Source organism: Oxyura jamaicensis, chromosome 1 (genome assembly GCF_011077185.1).
Source record: "Oxyura jamaicensis isolate SHBP4307 breed ruddy duck chromosome 1, BPBGC_Ojam_1.0, whole genome shotgun sequence".
NCBI lineage: Eukaryota > Metazoa > Chordata > Aves > Anseriformes > Anatidae > Oxyura > Oxyura jamaicensis.
Window position 1 is genome coordinate 77,331,517 of NC_048893.1, and position 18,489 is coordinate 77,350,005.

The 18,489-nt window shown below is 38.5% G+C and overlaps 1 long non-coding RNA gene across 2 annotated transcripts in view; it reads left to right on the forward strand.

The window, feature by feature from the left end:
- The first annotated feature begins 506 nt into the window (after positions 1 to 506).
- LOC118157702 overlaps positions 507 to 18,489 on the forward strand; it is a 34,505-nt gene continuing 16,522 nt past the window's right edge. The window contains exons 1-3 of one of the 2 annotated variants that reach the window (XR_004746705.1): positions 507 to 1,061; positions 9,294 to 9,407; positions 15,178 to 15,204. This is a non-coding gene — a long non-coding RNA (uncharacterized LOC118157702). The remainder of the gene's footprint in view (positions 1,062 to 9,293; positions 9,408 to 15,177; positions 15,205 to 18,489) is intronic. The other variant, XR_004746704.1, reaches the window with a different exon arrangement.

The following is an 18,489-nucleotide window of genomic DNA, read 5'->3' on the forward strand; positions in this document are numbered from 1 at the left end:
AATAAAAAATTAGAAGGCTGTACCTAATAAATCAATAAAGAAAACGACTTTTTTAAAAATAGAATACTTAGAAATTCACTAATTCCTTGCAGCCCAGATATCATGATAGAAGTTATTATTTTCAAACCAAGCATCTCCAAAAGGCTTGAGAAGCTTTAATACACACACACACGCACACATGCACACACATGCACAAACACACACACACACTGTAAGCAGGAGAGGCAGGTGTATACAGCAGGAATCACATCTCCAGCAAGTCATGGAGAGGCAGGTGATGTAGAAGTGGGAAGTGTTTCCCTTCTCTAGTTTAAAAAAAGAGAATGTGGCTGTATACATAGTCTGCACATTGTGAAAGTATTTAAGCCTGTCTTGCTCTGATAACAGTGAGGGAGGGAAGGCGCTTTTTTTTTTTTTTTTTTTTTTTTTTTTTTCCTATCTAACGTACAGAAGCAAGGGAGGTTGGATTCTACCACTTCCTAGCCTGCCAACCAGCCAAATATTAGAGCCTACAGGAAGACTGGTTTGTCATGTTGTGCTGTTAACACAGGCTTGCAAGGCAGCCCATCAGCTGTCCCTGTTCTGCTGGTGCTGTTATAAGGAAGAGCTGCCAGAGAAGACACCCAGCTTCTGTGCTTTTTATTGAGTCCTTGGGAATAACAAGCATGGTGTGTTCAGCGGTGCCAGAGAAGACTGTGGGAATGGGAAACTCGATGGATCTGGGGGCAGGAAGAATGTGAAGCTGCTGGATTTTCTGGGAAAGTGTGCATGAAATCAATGGGCTGTTGTGGGGGAAAGAAGGAAGAATTTCTAATTCATATATTTGTTCTCTGATAGGGAAATATAATACTGGTAGATTTGCTTTTGAGAGAGAGAAGGAAAACAAAACAAAACAAAACTATTTGAGAAGAAGGTTACTTGCATGACCAGAAAATGACTGAGGGAACCCCATTTAAAAGGACTGGATACATAAGCCTGAACTAATGAACTAGGAACTGCTGTTGCAACAATGCAAAGAATTTCTGAAGGAAAGGCAGAGGGAACCTTGGAAAACCAACAAGGTAGGAAAAATCAACAATTTAATGATCAGTTACAAAATATATCAGAGAAAATTTTGCTGGATTATTTTTCCTCCCTCTTTTTATAATCCTTTTGCACAGAAATGTATTTTAAGTGGAATTATATATAATTAATACCCTGTAAATTCTTTGGCTTTGAAGGGAAAAGAGAAGGGCTGCATATTGTTTCCTTTCTGGGAAAAAATAAAAGAAAATACATCAGAACTGAAAATTGACTCTTGGGATATTGCTTCACTTTTCAGATATATGACCATAGATATCACCTAGGTTGAGATCTCATGAATTTTCATAGCATATTCCAGTGTTTTTCCACAGTTTGCTTTTGAAATTTGATATTCCAAATAGTTCTATATTAGGAGGGGAAATGTGTAAATAAATTAGAATTCAAAACCTAAAAGTTTTGGCTGGCTCAAATTCTAATGTGTTTCTAATTGGTTTCTTTGATATTATTGCCACTGGTAATTAAATGGTAGTGTAATTGTAATGTCTTTGTCATTGCTGCAGAGTGAATTTGGAGAGTGGATTTCACCGATGCCAGCTGCAATTAAGCATGAAATTTCAATTTTCATTTTTACCCCTTGTCTCAGTGCTTGTAGAATTTTTACCCAATCTCTCTTTGACCCATGGGAGCCTTTTGAGCCTTTTTTTTTTTTTTTTTTTTTCAGCCAGATGATCCCTAAATGATCTCTAAATGTTTCTTTTATAGACAGACCTTACTTTGGATCCCAAGCAGAATTTTATTTCTAGAAAGCCTGAAAAAAGCAGCTTGTATTTGGTAGGAAGACACTTGATAGTAGACAAAAAGCAACAGGCTTTCTAGCTTAATTTCATAAGAAAACAAGATTGATGTCAACAACTAATTTTGATGTCTGTTATTCTCCCCTCTGAACAGAATAAGCCTTTGAAACCCCTTTCCAATTTCAGCCAGATTTGACACTGCAGTTTTCAAAGACTAAACTGCAAATTACAATAAATTGGCATCTGGGACAGTAGAACCAAGGTAATCTTTACTGAGTGAAAACCTGGTTCACAAGCTCAAATGTAATATCTGAAATCAGAGCAACAACTAAGCAGCAAGGCAATGGAAGTGCTCTAGTCACAAAACACGCTTTGGCCAGAATTTGTAATTCAGAGGACAGTTCAACCTAAACTTTGTAGTTACAAAATTTAGAATTCCAGGAAATTTGGATTCATGTGTTCTGTTGACAATGGAACAATTTATTTTTCTAATAAAAATGACTTGGGACTGAAGTATTGCTTTGGTGATCTGGATTTTTTCATTTATTTGAAGACAATTACATTTTTTACTCTAAAATGTAACAGGAAATGAAGAAAATGTTGTTCTTTTTCTGACCTTTCTTTCCTACTTTCTGACAAGACAGTAAATCCTATGCATCCATTTACCTTCCTCTGAAGCCCTTCTATTAATTCATATGCATAATAAGCACATATATTTGTATTTTTATTTACAAAAGACAAATAAGAAGTAATTGATTCCTTTTACTACGTCAGGATTCAAATGCTGCCAAAATGAAGTTATTCATACTCCCGGTCACTTTACTATAGCCATTTGTAATAGTTGAATTTAGATTGTGTTAATGATAACTTTGGAGTAGTAAAATTGCATCCAAATTTATATGGCAACATATATTTTTTTCTCTCTTTCCATCATTGTATGTAGAATTCCTCTTTTGGATTGCAACATCTTGTCTTTTGAATTCAGAAACTAAGTGTTGCTTTTTTTTCCTTAACTCAAGAATTTGAATAAATGTTCCAATTAGAAGAAAAAGGTGAGGAAGAGTAAATGCTGTACTTTGATAAGAACAGTCAAGACGATAAATACAAGGTCTGAAACAACTGAGTAGAAAGTTGTTCTACAGAAGGGAATTTGAATGTGATTGAGCTAATAAAATAAGTACTCTTACAGGCTGTATAAATGGGGGTGTGCTGTATAAGATATGGGAAGTAATACTTCTCCATACGAGTAAAAGTTCAGCTAAGATACTGTGTCCAGCTAAAGGCAGATATCAGTTCAAGAAACGTCTGTACCAATTGGCAAGAATCTGGAGGTGAACAAAAAGAATTATTAGAGGTCCAGAAAACAAGACTTGTGAGAAAGGATTGAAAGATTTGGGCTTGTTTAGTCTAGTGAAGGGAAGAATATGGAGGGACGTGACAGTAGTCACAATGAACAGGACAAGACATGATGTGTATGAATTAGCTCAGAAGATTAGGGTGGGTTTTAGCCAAAAAAAGTTTTTAATGGTAAGATAGTGAAATGCTACATTAGCTCGATAAAAGAAGCTGTCGAGTCTTTCACTAGATATCAGGATATTTAAAGAGCAATTTAGATAAACATTTAAGAGATATGAGACTGAAGCTTGCTCTTATGTAATCTTTCTTAGGGTAAGGGAATGGACTGAAAGGCCTTTGAAACAAATTTGAAACAAATTTTGAAACACATTTGATTTTTGAGAAAATTTGCTGGTGATACTAAACTGGCAGGAGTTGTTGACTCTGTTGAGGGTGGAAATGTCTTTCAGAGAGATCTGGACAGATTGGAGAGCTGGGCAATCACCAACCGCATGAAGTTTAACAAGTGCAAGTGCTGGGTCCTGCACCTGGGATGGGGCAACCCTGGCTATAGCTACAGACTGGGTGATGAGATACTGGAGAGCAGCCCTACAGAGAGGGATCTGGGGGTTTTGGTTGATAGCAAGCTGAATATTGAGCCAACAGTGTGCCCTGGCAGTCAGGAGGGCCAATTGTATCCTGGGGTGCATCAAGCACGGCATTGCTAGTTGGTCTAGGGAAGTGATTGTCCCACTCTACTCCATGCTGGTGTAGCCTCACCTCGAGGACTGTGTGCAGTTCTGGGCACCACAGTACAAAAAGGACATGAAACTCTTCAAGAGTGTCCAGAGAAGGGCTACAAAGATGCTGAAGAGCCTAGAGGAGAAGACGTATGAGGAGCATCTGAGGTCACTAGGCCTGTTCAGCCTGAAAAAAAAAAAAAAAAAAAAAAAAAAAAAAAAAGGGGGGGGAGGTTGAGGGGAGACCTCATTGCGGTCTACAGCTTCCTCACGAGAGGGAGTGGAGGGGCAGGTGCCAATCAATTCTCTTTAGTGACCACTGATAGGACCTGCAGGAATGGAGTCAAGCTGCAACACGGTAGATTCAGGATGGATATCAGCAAGAGGTTCTTCACCAATAGGGTTGTCGTGCACTGGAACAAGCTCCCCAGGGATGCAGTCATGGCATCAAGCCTGTCAGAGTTTAAGTAGAGTTTGGACTATGCACTTAGTCATATGGTTTGAATTTTTGGGTAGACCTGTGTGATGCCAGGAGTTGACTTGATGATCCTTGTAGGTCCCTTCCATCTCAGGATACTCTATGATTCTATGATTCTATGCCCTCTTAAAGTGTATGGCAGCCTACTTTTTATTTCAATTGCACTAGAGAGCAAGTGATTTTTTATGTCTGTTTAAAATCATAATTTTGATTTTTTTAAAATATTTTTTTTGGAAAAATGAGATCTAACCCTCTGTTTCCTCACAAACAGTACTCCTACTTACCTGCAAATAAATGTATGCAAACCATCATTATCTTGTCTGATGTTTACCCTGTCTGTTCATTATCCTAAACATTTTATGTCCAGAAATAAGTAAATGAAAGGATTTTTATATTACATCTAATTTATATTTAGTGTTCTCCATTCATACTAACTATGCACTGTGTGATATACCTTTCTTTTTACCATTAAAAATAACTTCTATTAATAATTGATATATATCTTACTCAAGATAGTTACTTATGGGGCATATTCAGTTATACCTTCTAACATGAGAATAATGATTTTTTTTTCTTTCATTCCTCTTAGCTGTGAAAAATACATATAATAGGCAGATGAATTTGACATTGACTGAAATATCATTTACATTTTATCCATTTTAACCTTTCTGACTGTTAACTCTACTGCTTTACATCTACTCCTGTAACTCCTGTACTCAATGTAAACAAAATGGCATGGTTTACATTCCTTACATCAATCCTTTCAGGTACATCTTTACTCAGTCACCTTTGTGAATGACCTACTGTTTTCAGTCTCTTTCACTTAGGTCCATTTTGTTCACTCTGTGTCAAAATATGGTGTTGACTAGGTGCCTTCTGAGCAATAGCATGTCACATGCAGTGAGACATGGAGAGACATCTGACAACTGCATCTTTGGAGTGGTAGCAGAATGGGCAGGTGGCTTTATTTTGACCTTCTGGATTATTTTATGTAGCCAAGACCACAAGAATTACTACGAAAACAAGTTACATAACATTTTTTAGTATCTTCCTGAGGACTGGAACTTCTAACAGCTAGAGAAAGCTATCAGCCTTCCAGAAAAATAAATTATATATTCAGAGGGTGGTGAGGCACTGGAACAGGTTGCCCAGAGAAGTTGTGGATGCCCCATCCCTGGAACAGTTCAAGGCCAGGCTGGATGGGGCTTTGGGCAACCTGGTCTAGTGTCCCCGCCAATGGCAGGGAAGTCGGAATTAGATGATCCTTAAGGTTCATTACAACCAAAACCATTCTCTGATTCTATAACAAAACGTAATCTACCTCAAATAATAGATTTCAATTTTGTTGCTTACAGGGACTGAATTGAAGCATGAAGAATAAAGCTTAATGGTAGGAAATGTAACTAATGCTCTGAGGAAAAAAAAGAGGCAAGTGTAATAGGAACAGGTAATATATACCTTCTTGGTCCAACAGAAATAGCTGGAAACAAGAAACAAGCTACTGAAAACAAAACCATCTCATTGGGTCTGTCAAAACATGAAACTTAAAGCTAAATATGTTCTTAAAAATCATGAATGATTTTATTTGGAATTATAATTTATTTGAATTGAGATTAAAAAAATAGGTTTTTTTTGTTTTTGTTTTTTTTTGTTTTTGTTTTTTGGAGGAGAGAGGTATTTTGTTATGTATAGAGAGAGATCAGCACATGGGCGAAAAGTTTGTAGTAAGTGTAAAAACAGTATGTCTATCAAATCAGTATGTTTCATTATCTATTAGAATAACAAATGTCAGTTTTCCAGATGTGCAAGAAGATTTGTCTCCCTGACAGCTCAGAAATAGAGCTATTATTTGGTGAAAAATGTTCTGCCAATAATGGATACTTCTATCATTTATCTGCTGTTGAAAAGCTTATCTTGGTGCAAAGGAGTTTTTTTTTCTTTTTTTTTTTTTTTTTATCAGTTTTAGTGGTTTTAGGAAGTTCAGTTTATTTTATATACACAAATATAGGGTTTGTGGATGTTTAGTGGATGTTATAGTTTTATTGAGGACAAACACTGAATATTGTGGTTGTGAAGGTATTTTAATAGGTTTGGACCTATTTTGCTACTTCAGAAAGGCTGTTCTTGACTGCTGTTGGTTTTGTTGAGTATTTAAATAATTTTAAATCTATTAATGAGGACAATAGGCTAATTTTGTAGTCCAGAGTGTATGGCAGTGATCTAGATGGTCCAAAGAGACAAAGCAAGTATTTGAACCTTAGTCCCCCTCAGTGGCACAATTGTTCTGTCTGTCTCTCAATATACATTGCAGTGGTGGGGCTGGTCTTTTTCTTATTTCTCCTAAGAGGGGAAAATGTTTTCCAGTGCAATTTTTGCTCAAATTCACTTTTTCTTCCAAAAACAGCAGGACAAAACAAATTCTGAAACCCCTGAGATGATAATAAAAATGGAAAATTCTTGTCTCCCAAACAACTCTAGAAGGTGCTTGTTGCCATTTTTTGAGAAAATACTCATACAGCTTCAGGAAATTAAAAACAGGGAATAACCTTTTATTGGAAAGATATACAACAATATGGCTTCTGGTTTGTGTGTGTATTCTGATGATCTCTTTGTTCACCGAAAGCCATTTTACACACTGGAAACAATAAGGACCCAAAGTATTGGCTTGTGCTTACCAGTCTTTATGCTGTTATGCAGTCTTGGGGTATTGATTAACCTTGAAAACAAATTGCATTACTGCTTTATGAAAAAAAAAAAAAAAAAAAGTAAACTAAACTAGCATATTTTCCAGCTGGATATTGATTCCCTATATGGGACTGCAAAGTGACATCTAAGTTCTGATTTATTTTTATAAATTAATGGCAGAGCCATCATACCAGCCATATAAGACTTTGTGTGTTTGCTACAGCCAATTACTGTGGAAACTACTTAAACAAATAAATGAATGGACTATGATTTGGAATAAACTCAATTTAAAATAATAATAATAATAATAATAATAATAATAATGAAGTAAAATATTATTAGACCAAGAGGTTCTAACCACTTCACTTGTTTATCACTAAATCTATATCCTGCCCTGAAATTCTTCACTTCAGGTCTACAAAGGAATAGATGAAAAGCTCCTGTTCTCCTGCTTAACCTACAGCAAGAAGCTGTTAAAAAACACTCTTCTCCTCTGTTACATTCCAACCATATTGAGCTGTTTTTATCAGAGCTGTGTGGTAGGAAATGAGTTGTTGAACTATGAGGCTATGTGGATATGCAAATACTGCTCTGAATCCACTATAATCCTGAACATATGAATTTGTCCCATTGAAACCAAATTTATAAAAGCATACCTGTACACAACTTTCTTCAATTAAATTCCAAGTTCTTCAGTCAACTGTAATCCTGCTTTATGTGGCAAATCTTGCTACTTCAAAGAAAATCATACCTTAATCATACCTTAACAATAATCCAGTATTTTACCTTTTTGTACTCATTCCCTTTGATCTTTCCAAACAGCGTGGATGGAACAAGTAAGAAAATGCACAGAAGGCACACAAATTCAGTATGCTTTAATACATATCAACAAATACAGACATACACAGACCAAATTTTACATACACTGAAAGAAAGACTGTGAAGTATTAGACTATTTCAGAACTGAAGTGTTAAAAGCAAAGCTTGCTTTATGTGGATTCAGATAAAGAATGTCACGTTAGTTAGTCTACTGTCATTTGACATTACCTCCAACATGCAACATGTTATAATAAGTTACTAATTCTCTTCTCAGTTTTCAGTATTTTTATTAGGTTTATATAAGATCACTTTGATATTAATCCATACAAAAAGTTTATTTCATTTATCCTCTTTCTTCCTCTACAGTTTTTGTTATTTTCTTGCTGTAATCACAGGTTTCACAAGCAATCTTGTTCTCAATGTCCTATTTACCACATCGTCTACATTCACATCTCTTATTTTTAGTCACAAGTAGAAAAGCTTATTACTATGATAATATTGGCTCCAGAGCTCCCAGCTTCATATATACAACATGAAATGTTAGGAGTATCTGTTACTAAAATTCACTCTATTTATATTCAGGTTAACAAGGTCTTGATTCCCATAGGTTTATATCTCAAGCTTGACCTCTGGTGTATATTTTCTTGTAGTTAACAAAGACTCAAATCATACTCCATCATTACCCTCAATGAAGAACTAATAGAGTCATTTTCTGTTGTCTAACAGCCCATTTTTACAAAATGTATCAGGACTTATGAATTTTGAGATCTCTGGTCCCCTAAAAATAAGGCTGACATTTAACATTTGACCAATTAATAAAAGATTTATGTTTGGAAGGGGAGTGCCATGAAGTAGTTGAGTTTAAAATCTTTGGTGATAGAAGGAAAACTACCACCAAAACTTCAGCCCTGGATATGGGGATAGCAGACTTCAGGCTGCTGAGGAACTAGTTAGTAAGTTCACCTGGGAAACTTCATTTAAAGGCATTGGAGTCTGTCAGTGCTGGTGACTTTTTAAGTACCACCTCTTAAGAGCACAGGAACAGGCAATTACAAAAAGTTGGAAGTCAAGCAGGTGGAGCAGGTTGGTGTGGCTAAGCAGGGATCTTCTTCTAGAGCTTAAGTAGAAAAAAAAAGGAAATGTATGGTCACTGGAAATGAGGTCATGGGAGGACTACAGAGATGCTGTTCGCCATTGTAGGGAGAAAATCCATGCTGCAAAGCTCAATTAGAGTTGAAGCTGACCAGTACTGTGGGGGACCAAAAAAAAAAGGGCTTTTTATATATATATATCTTGACAGGAAAAGGTGTACCAGAGATAACACTGGTCCATTACTTGATGAGGATGATCATTTCACAAATAGGGATGTAGACAAAACAGTGATGCTTAATGCCTTTTTTGCCTCTATCTTCAACACAGATGATGGGCCCTGGGACCACCAGAGACCTGAGTTGGAGGACCATGACTGTAGTAATGATAATCTCCCAGCCAGGTCTGAGACTGTGGGGAATTTACTGCTCTAGCTGGATGCATGTAAGTATGATACCTGATGGGATCATCCCAGGGTACTCAAAAGAGCTGGCTGATGTCATCATGAGACATCTCTCAATTATTTTTCAACTGTCTTGGGAATCTGAAGAGGTCCTGGTTGGCAGGAAGCTGGCAAACATTATTTCCAATTTTCAAGGATAAGTAAGAAGACCCTGGTAATTACAGGCCTGTCAATCTCACTTCAGTGCCTAGTACACTTATGGAGAAGATTATTCTGGGAGTTACTGAAAAACACCTGAAAGACAACACAGTCATTGGCCACAGCCAACACAGGTTCATGAGATGAATGTCCTGCTTAAGGAACTTAACTTCCCTTTATGACAAGACTACCATCTAGGGACCAAGGGATGTTAGTTGATGTAATCTTTTTGGATTTCAGCAAAGCTTTCAATACCATTTCTCACAATATCCTTCTGAAAAAAAATGTCCAGCATACAGCTAGACTAATACATGTGATGTGTGAACGATTAGTTGACGTGTCAGGCTCAAAGGCTTATAGTAAATGGTTTTACATCAGGCTGGCAGCCAGTCACTAGTGGGGTTCTCCAGGGCTCCATTTTAGGGCCAGTTTTTTTAGTTTTCATAAATTGCTTGGATGCAGGACTTGAAGGTATACTAAGCAAGTTTGCAGATTACAGTAAATTGTGAGGAGCTGTTGACTCCCTTGATGGGAAAGAGGCCTTGCAGAGAAATATTGACAGATTAGAGGGCTTGTCAGTCACCAACAATATGAATTTTAACAAGAGCAAGTGCCAGATTCTGGACCTAGGAAGGGGCAACCCTGGATATATGTACAGACTGGAGACAAGAGGCTGGAGAACAGCTTCCGTGGAAAGGAATCTAGGGGTTCTGGTTGACAGTAAGTTGAATATGAATCAACGATGTGCCCTGGCAGCCAAAAGGGCCAACTGTATGTTGGGGTGCATCAAGCACAGCATTGTTAGCCAGTCGAGGGAAGTGATTTTCCTGTTGTGCTCTGCACTTCACCTGGAGTACTGTGTGCATTTTTGGGTGCTAAAATATATGAAGGACATAAAACTATTAGAGAGAATCCAAAGAAGGTCAACAAAGATTGTGAAGGGTCTAGAGGGTAAGATGTATGAGGAGCAGCTGAAGTTACTTGGTCTGTTCAGCCTAGAGAAGAGGAGGGTGAGGGGAGGCCTCATGGCAGCTTGCAGCATCCTCATGGGGGGGCGAGGGAGGGGGAGGGGAGGGGGCGGAGGAGCAGGCGCTGAGCTCTGCTCTCTGGGGACAGTGACAGAACCCGAGGGAACAGCATGGATCTGTGTCAGGGGAGCTTTGGGATAGATACTAGGAAAAGTTTCTTCACTGAGAGAGTGGTTTTGCACTGAAACAGGCTCCCCAGGGAAGTGGTCACAGTAGCAAGCCTGCTGGAATTCAAGAAGCATTTGGACAACACTCTCAGACATACAGTTTGATTTTTGGGAGGTCCTGTGCAGACCCAAGAGTTGGACTCAATGATCCTTGTAGGTCCCTTCCAACTCAGGATATTCTGTGATTCTATAATTATCCTCAACTTGGAAGTAACAACTGGTAGTCATCTGCCACAGTAAAACCCTTCTGTCTGTGTCCAAATAGGTTAGTGAAGACTGCTCTAGATGTTGCAATTACTGTGAATTAAATAATTTATTGAATTGGATAAAGCTGGCATGTCTCAAAGTCCTGTGTCTGGAACAGTGCACTATGATTCTCAAGCTGTGTTGGTGTGATGGCGGGTGCTATCACTAGTTATGGTAGCTGTTGCTATTTATCTTTGCCCTTTTATTCATAGAGGGAACTACAGAAAATAAAATCCTGCAATATGGGGAAAAAAGTGACATTGCATTAGTCTTTAAGAATGTCATATAGTCTTCAGCTACAAGTACTGAACTATTACCATATGCTGGAGAGTGACAAGAAAGGGAACTTTGTCTTTTGTCTTGAAGATAGTGATCAAAATCCACAGACTTTTAGGAATGATAAGAATTATGAAAGACAGAAATGCTCTAAAAGTTTTGCTTTATCTTTCTATGCCCTATTTGTAATTATCTCCAGGGATTCTACGAATGGTATAGGATCTGACTGTAAAAGTGTGTAGGTATGTAGGTATTCATTTAAGTCCTTATCTTTGTTATTTTATCTGGCACAAAATTCTTAAAGAAAGTAACTAGGAAATAAAAAGGGGGTAAATAAATAAATAAATTAATTAATTAATTAATGGTCCCAGAATCAGTTGTCCATATCCTTCTGTTACAAGGAAGCTTAGGTCATTACATGTACCTGAAGGTCAACCAAGGCATAGATGTCCCAGAAACAAGAGTGTTATCAGAGACAGCTACTGTATTGGTAAATGACAATGGAAAGATTACCACAGTCAGTCACTACAGTGATATTCAAGCAAGACTTGCAATGAAAGTTGATATCCTATGTAAATACACTATCATATATGCTATATATATTATTATTATTATTAATACTACTACTACTAATAATAATAATAGGCAGTTTTTCTGACCTATGCATAGCTGGGCATCACAGACAAAATTTCTCCAAGAGCTATGGAAAGAATTACTGATGTTTGGCAAGCTCTTCCTTTTTCTGATAGATCCTGGAGATCTACCCCACACTCCATTTTCTGTCCAAAAAATAAACCAAACCAAACCAAACCAAAAAACACCTGGATGGTAGCAGTAACATGTGTCAAGACCATCTCCCTGCTTGTATTTATTTCTTAGCAGACCTACCTGTCTCAACTTATTTTGCAGTCACACAGAATGTATGCTACAGCTTTCATCTATTTATTTATTTATTTATTTATTTGTACCTTTTGGCCAGATTACTTTCGTTTTATCCACTGAAGGGAAGGATGCTGGGGTAGAATCTTCATTGTATGCATGTGTTCTCAGATCCTACTTCAGTGCCAGTGGTAAGAACAAAGGTAAAACTTGTCAGGATTCTTTGTGATTCTCTGAGTAACACTCAGATACCAGGTCAAATGAGAGAAATGATGAGTGATTTGCAAAATCCTAATCTGGACTGTGACACTAACACACTGTGTGGCTTTAGACAAGTCTCAACACCTTTCTTCTGCTATCTTCCCATGGCAAAGTGTTTATTTGTATATTATGCTGTGTTTTTAGGGAGAATTTCTTATTCAGAACATTCACAGAACATAGTGTTCTCCTTTCTGGTACAGGGAGTTGAAATAAATCAGTTCCAAAAGTAAGAGCTTATAATACAAATTATTATTTGTTGCCTCTTTGCAAAAATTATTCACTTTGTTTTCCTGTGAGTTAATCTATGCTACTGAAGGTCCTAATCCTCTTGTCTAAATTTATGTTGTAATGAATGGTGGGAGTGGTTACCTTTATGGACTAATGAAGAAGGCTGAATTAATCATTTATATTAGGATTATCTAGTGAAGTTAAAATCTTAATACTGATGGAAATCTTAGACACCTGACATTTTTGGGCCTTTTTAGAAACCTTAGAAGATTGAAGGGACTATGTGTCTGGGATCTCTTTAGGTTTTATACCATATCAGACTATACAATAGAATCAATGAAATGTAGATAAGAAAAATAATAATAATAATAATAATAAGATAAACAAGAAGCAAAATATAAGAAGCCGCTGAAGAGCATTAATCATTTAAGAGTAATAGCTCCATTGGGAAAAAAAATAATAATATGATAACAATTGGGGCATTATAAATTCTATTTCACAGCTGTCACAGATGATAGGCTTTTAGTTTAGTGGGAATGAAAGAACATAGCACTCTAAATATCCATCACCATGTAACACAGAGCACTTGTGTACCTTACAGACCAATCCTATAAAGTATGACTTGCTATAGAAAGATCAAACATACCACCAGTTCCTTTGCTTCTTCCATAAGAGAGAATTTGTGGGGATGAAAATGTCCAGAAGTAGAATTAGAACAATGAATACTATGTCTTTTTTTTTTTTTTTTTTTTTTTTTTCACAAGAAATGTTAAATCATGAAACCTGTTATTTATAACAGAAACATTGATTGGCCTAGGCATGAAAGCTCTGCCAATGGACTATATCAGATTCTCATTCTAGAACACACCAGGTCTGAAGCACTAGAATGGACAAGGCAGATGTTGACCACATATACAAAAAAAAAAAAAAAAAAAAAAAAAAAAAAAAAAATATATAACAAAAAGAAAAAATAAGGGATACACAGGCAATAAAATGTAAACCATGTGAAGTCATGGACATACATAAATATACAGGCTCATAATTTAGGAAATTATATGGTGAGCCACTGAGAATTCTTTCTCTCTATACAGTAACTACAGCTTCAGGAGCAACTGCAAAATAGGAAGGAACCAGAACAGAGTAACAGTTCAGAAGAAGCTTGGAGGACCTCTTTAAGGACAAGCAGGAGTGGAAGGTGTAACAGTAACACTGCTGCAAGGGCAGGAGGAAAAAGAATTGTTCTGTTTCCAAAAATAGCCTAGAAATACATTACTCCCCTAACTAAGAAGGAAAAGGCAAAACCAGTCATTGGTAAAATGGCTATTATGAGTGGAGTAAGTGGGTAAAGGAATTGATTCCTTGTGAACTGACAGTCTGTAGCAATTCAAAACCAGACATATGAAGATATTAGGATGATTAAAGGATAAGATATTGAGTAGTCTTTCAAAGTGGTGAGAATCAGATTGTTTTACTGGAGAGGGGGTTGGGGTTTTCTTAGGACTACCTCTGAGAGTTTTTTTCTCTCTGTGATGCCATAATGTGCAGTTCTTTAGAAAGACTCAAATCAATTTTACGTGAAAGTCTCTGTAGAAACAATTAAACTGTACATCAGCACCCTCACAGCTAACAGATGATGGAAAAGATCTGTCTACAGGAGAAAATGGAAATCAATTTTCTGCAGCTCTTTGCAAGCAATAATTAAATTGTGCAGCATAGAATTAAAATTCATGAAATCATAGAAACTGGAGATAGAAAAGAGCTGCTAAGGTCATTTGTGTCTAAGACCTTCCTTCTGCCAAGTGCTTTGTCCAGCACTTTGTAGCCAATTTGAAATGCTCTCTAGTTACCTAGTGCTTTTGAGAGACTTGTATTTGATTTATGTACAGTAGAAAATTATACCTTTTCTCTAGAGATGGGCAATTTGCCTCATTCAAACAGTTGTGTAATCAATATCATTTACTAATTACATGTCTTCGTTAACATGCCACCACCAGGGCACTTTGGAAAGCAGAAAGTTAATGAGTTTGAGGATGGGATCAGGAAGGTCTCCTGAATGCCTTGTTTTTCCCTGACAGTCTAATAAATCTTCAGTTAGCTGAGTGTTTCTGAAGGAGGAAGCAGGTTGAGAGTACATCACCATTCGTCTGGTCTACTGCTTTACAGGGACACTTGGGTTTTAGCAGGGTGGAGAGGGACTGACCAGTGAATGAAACTTCTTGGAAGGATCTGGATGTTCCATGGGAGGTGTGGGAAATGGAGTTGTGTTCTGTCTTATGTTTGGAAAGAGTTAATTTTCTGGTATGATGCTGTATGCTGCCAGTGAGGAGGCTGCGTGTGCACAAGAAGCTGGGAGGACAGCTGATTCAAATGGACCCAAGGGATATCCCATATCACATGGTGTCATGCTCAGCAATAAAACTTAGGGGAAAGAAGAAAGAAGGAATAAGGGGGGGGCGCTCTTGCAGTGATGGCATTTATCTTTCCAGGAAATGGTTACATGTGTTGTGTGATGGGCCCTTCTTTCCTAGAAATGGATGAACATCTGCCTGATGGAGGTAAGCAGTGGGTGAATTCCTTGTTTTGCTTAGCTTGCTTATGCAGCTTTTACTTTATCTGTGTGACTGTCTTCATCTCAACTCATGAGTTCTCTCACATTTACCTTTCTGTTTTTCTTTCCCATTCCACCTGAGGAGAGTGAGTGAGTGGCTGTATGGTTCTTGGTTGCCTGCCAAGTTAAAACATAACATGTGGTCATCAGTCCTCAGTTTTACAGGGGAGAAAATGCTGTCTCAAGAAAAGAAAAGAAACTGTCCTTTAACACAATGAAAGGTGTGAATTTTGCATCTTTCTGGAAATATTTCTGTTTCTAGCCTAAGCCTGTAAAGCCCAAAGTGACTTTGCTCTTATATAAGCTTGTTCCATACCCCTGAGGCTTGAGACTGAAAGAGTCTTTCTGAGGCCTCCACCATCCCTTCCAGAGCTTTCCAGAACACATTTTCCCTGGGACTGGAGAGCATCTTTTCCAAAAACTTAAATGTTTATCAGCATTTTTTCAAACAGATATACATCTTCTGTTCAAAACACAAGCCAAAAATATAAAACTAGGCTTTCCCTGGGGATAAATTGCAGTAGTTTACAGCTGAATTTCTTTTGAAATAACTGGCATTGCCCACAGTCAGAAATAAACCAGAATGGAAACAAATCTGATCTGATAAAGGTTTCCTAGGCCTAGCCCACCCCCCTCATATAACTTGTCTTGAATCTTGGCTCATCAGCCTCTTGACAAGGGTCCTGCTTTTCAAATTGTTGTCTCAAACTTAATCCTTATATGGCCTAAATTGATGTTTCTGGTGACACATATCAGTGAGAATTCTGTGCAACACCAGGGTCTCATCTCCACCACCCGCTGAGTGCCCTGCAGCAACTCCTAAACTGGCTCTGAGAAATGGGCCTCCAGAGCTGGAGCAAATTAGAAATGTCAGCAGGGCAGCACCCCAACACAATAAACCCTGTAGCGAGGCAAATGCTGTGGTCATAACACTGTGCTGCACTACTGTTGGTACACAGCTTTCAAGACTGAGCTGACTTCTTCTGGAAGTGTGTGGTGATGTATATGTGGCAGAAAACTCAAAGTTCACACTAGTATTTCTGTGCATCTCCCATGCACCATCAGATGAAACTGAGCTTGGCAATGGATGCAAAAAATAACAAGAATAACTACAAATACATTACTCAGAAAAGAAAAGTCAAGGAAAGTGTACCCCCTCTGTTGGATGAGAAAAGTGAACTGGTAACAGATATGGTGGCCTTCTACAATGGAGTGACTACATCATTTGACAAGGGCAGACTGACGAATGTCATCTACCTAGGCCTTTGACAAGGTCCCACGTGACATCCTGACCTCCAAATTGGAGAGAGTTGGATTTGATGGGTGGACCATTCAGTGGATAAGGAATTGGCTTGTAGGCTGCACTCAGAGAGTGGTGGTCAATGGTTCTATGTCCAGGTGGAGGCCAGTGACAAGCGGTGCCTCTCAGGGATCAGACCTGGGACCGGTACTATTGAATATCTTTATCAACATCATAGACAGTGGGATTGAGTGCACCCTCAGCAAATTTGCAGATGACAACAAGCTGAGTGGTGCAGTTGATGTAACAGAAGGAAGGGATGCCATCTAAAAGGACTTGGACAAGCTTGAGAAGTGGGCTTGTGTGAACCTAATGAGGTTCTAAGTGCAAAGTGCTGCACCTGGGTCAGGGCAATTCCAAACAGGATTACAGAGTGGAAGAACTCATTGACAACAACCCTGCAGAGAAGGACTTGGGGGCTCTATTGGACGAAAAACTTGACATGAGCCAGCAGTGTACCCTTGCAGCCCAGAAGGACAACATCAGGTCAAGAGAGGTGATTGTCCCCCTCTGCTCTGCCCTAATGAGACCTCACTTGGAGTACTGCATCTAGGTCTGGGGCCCTCAACACAAGAAGGATGTGGATCTGTTAGAAGAGGTCCAGAGGAGGGCCATGAAGATGATCAGAGGATTGGAACACCTCTCCTATGAAGAAAGGCGGACAGAGCTGGGGATGTTCAGCTTGAAGAAGTCAAGGTTTAGGGGTGACCTTATTGCAGCTTTTCAATAGTTAAAGGAGGCTTATAAAAAAAATGAAGAATAACTTTTTGTTTGGGCAGACAATGACAGGACAAGGGGGGAATGGCTTTAAACTAAAAGAGGGGAGATTTAGATTAGAAGTTAGGAGGAAATTCTTCACTCAGAGGGTGCTGAGGCACTGGAACATGTTGCCCAGATACATTGTGGAAGCTCCATCCCGGGAGGTGTTGAAGGCCAGGTTGGATGGGGCCCTGGGCAACCTGATCTAGTGGGTGGCACCCCTGCCAATGGCAGTGGGGGTGGAATGAGATTCTTAAGGTCCCTTCCAACCCAACCCATTCTATGGTATGATTCTATGATATGATTCCAGAGTGTTTGAGGGGTTGTTATGTTTACCTTCAGTAGGATGAACAATTTACATAATCCTTCAGGTGCTTAAAAACTTCTCTACATTTCTTCCACCCCCATTATCCCAGTACAAGAGAGATATAAACATACTCGAGAAAGTGCAATGAAAGGCCACAAAGATGATCAAGGGACTGAAGCATCTCTCCTATCAGGAGAGGCTGAGAGATCTGGGACTGTTTAGCCTAGAAAAAAAGAAGGCTCAGAGGGGATCCTATCAGTGTTTATAAACACCTGAAGGAAGGGTACAAAGAGATGGAGCCAGGCTCTTTTCAGTGGTGCTCATTGACAGGACAAGGAGCAATGGGCACAGACTGGAACACAGGAGGTTCTTTGTCAACATCAGAAAGCAAGTATTTACTGTGCAGTTGACTGAGCACTGAGACAGGTTGCCCGGAGTGATTGTGGAGTCTCCCTTCTTGGAGATAATCAAAAGCCATATGGACATGGTCCTGGACAACCTGCTTTAGTTAGCAGGGGTTTTGGACCACATGGCCTCCAGAAGCTCCTTTTAAGACCTCATACATTCTGTGATTCACTGGATCTGTGATTCCAAGAATCCAGTGTATTGTTAATTGCATTTCTTATGCACTTTCTATTGGGTCCAAATAACCCCAAAACATGGATCCATTCTGTGTCTATTTCTTTCCAGAAAGGGAACAGGTGGATCAATAAACATTTCATGGGTGACGTAATTACAAATGTGGTTGTATTGTATAAGTGAAAAGTCAGTCATAAAAACTCTGAAGATGATGATCCAGAAGGCTGATTCTTATAAACCTGAGCTCTCTTTTGAATGTTTTCACTCCCTTTCTTTTCTTTTTTTTT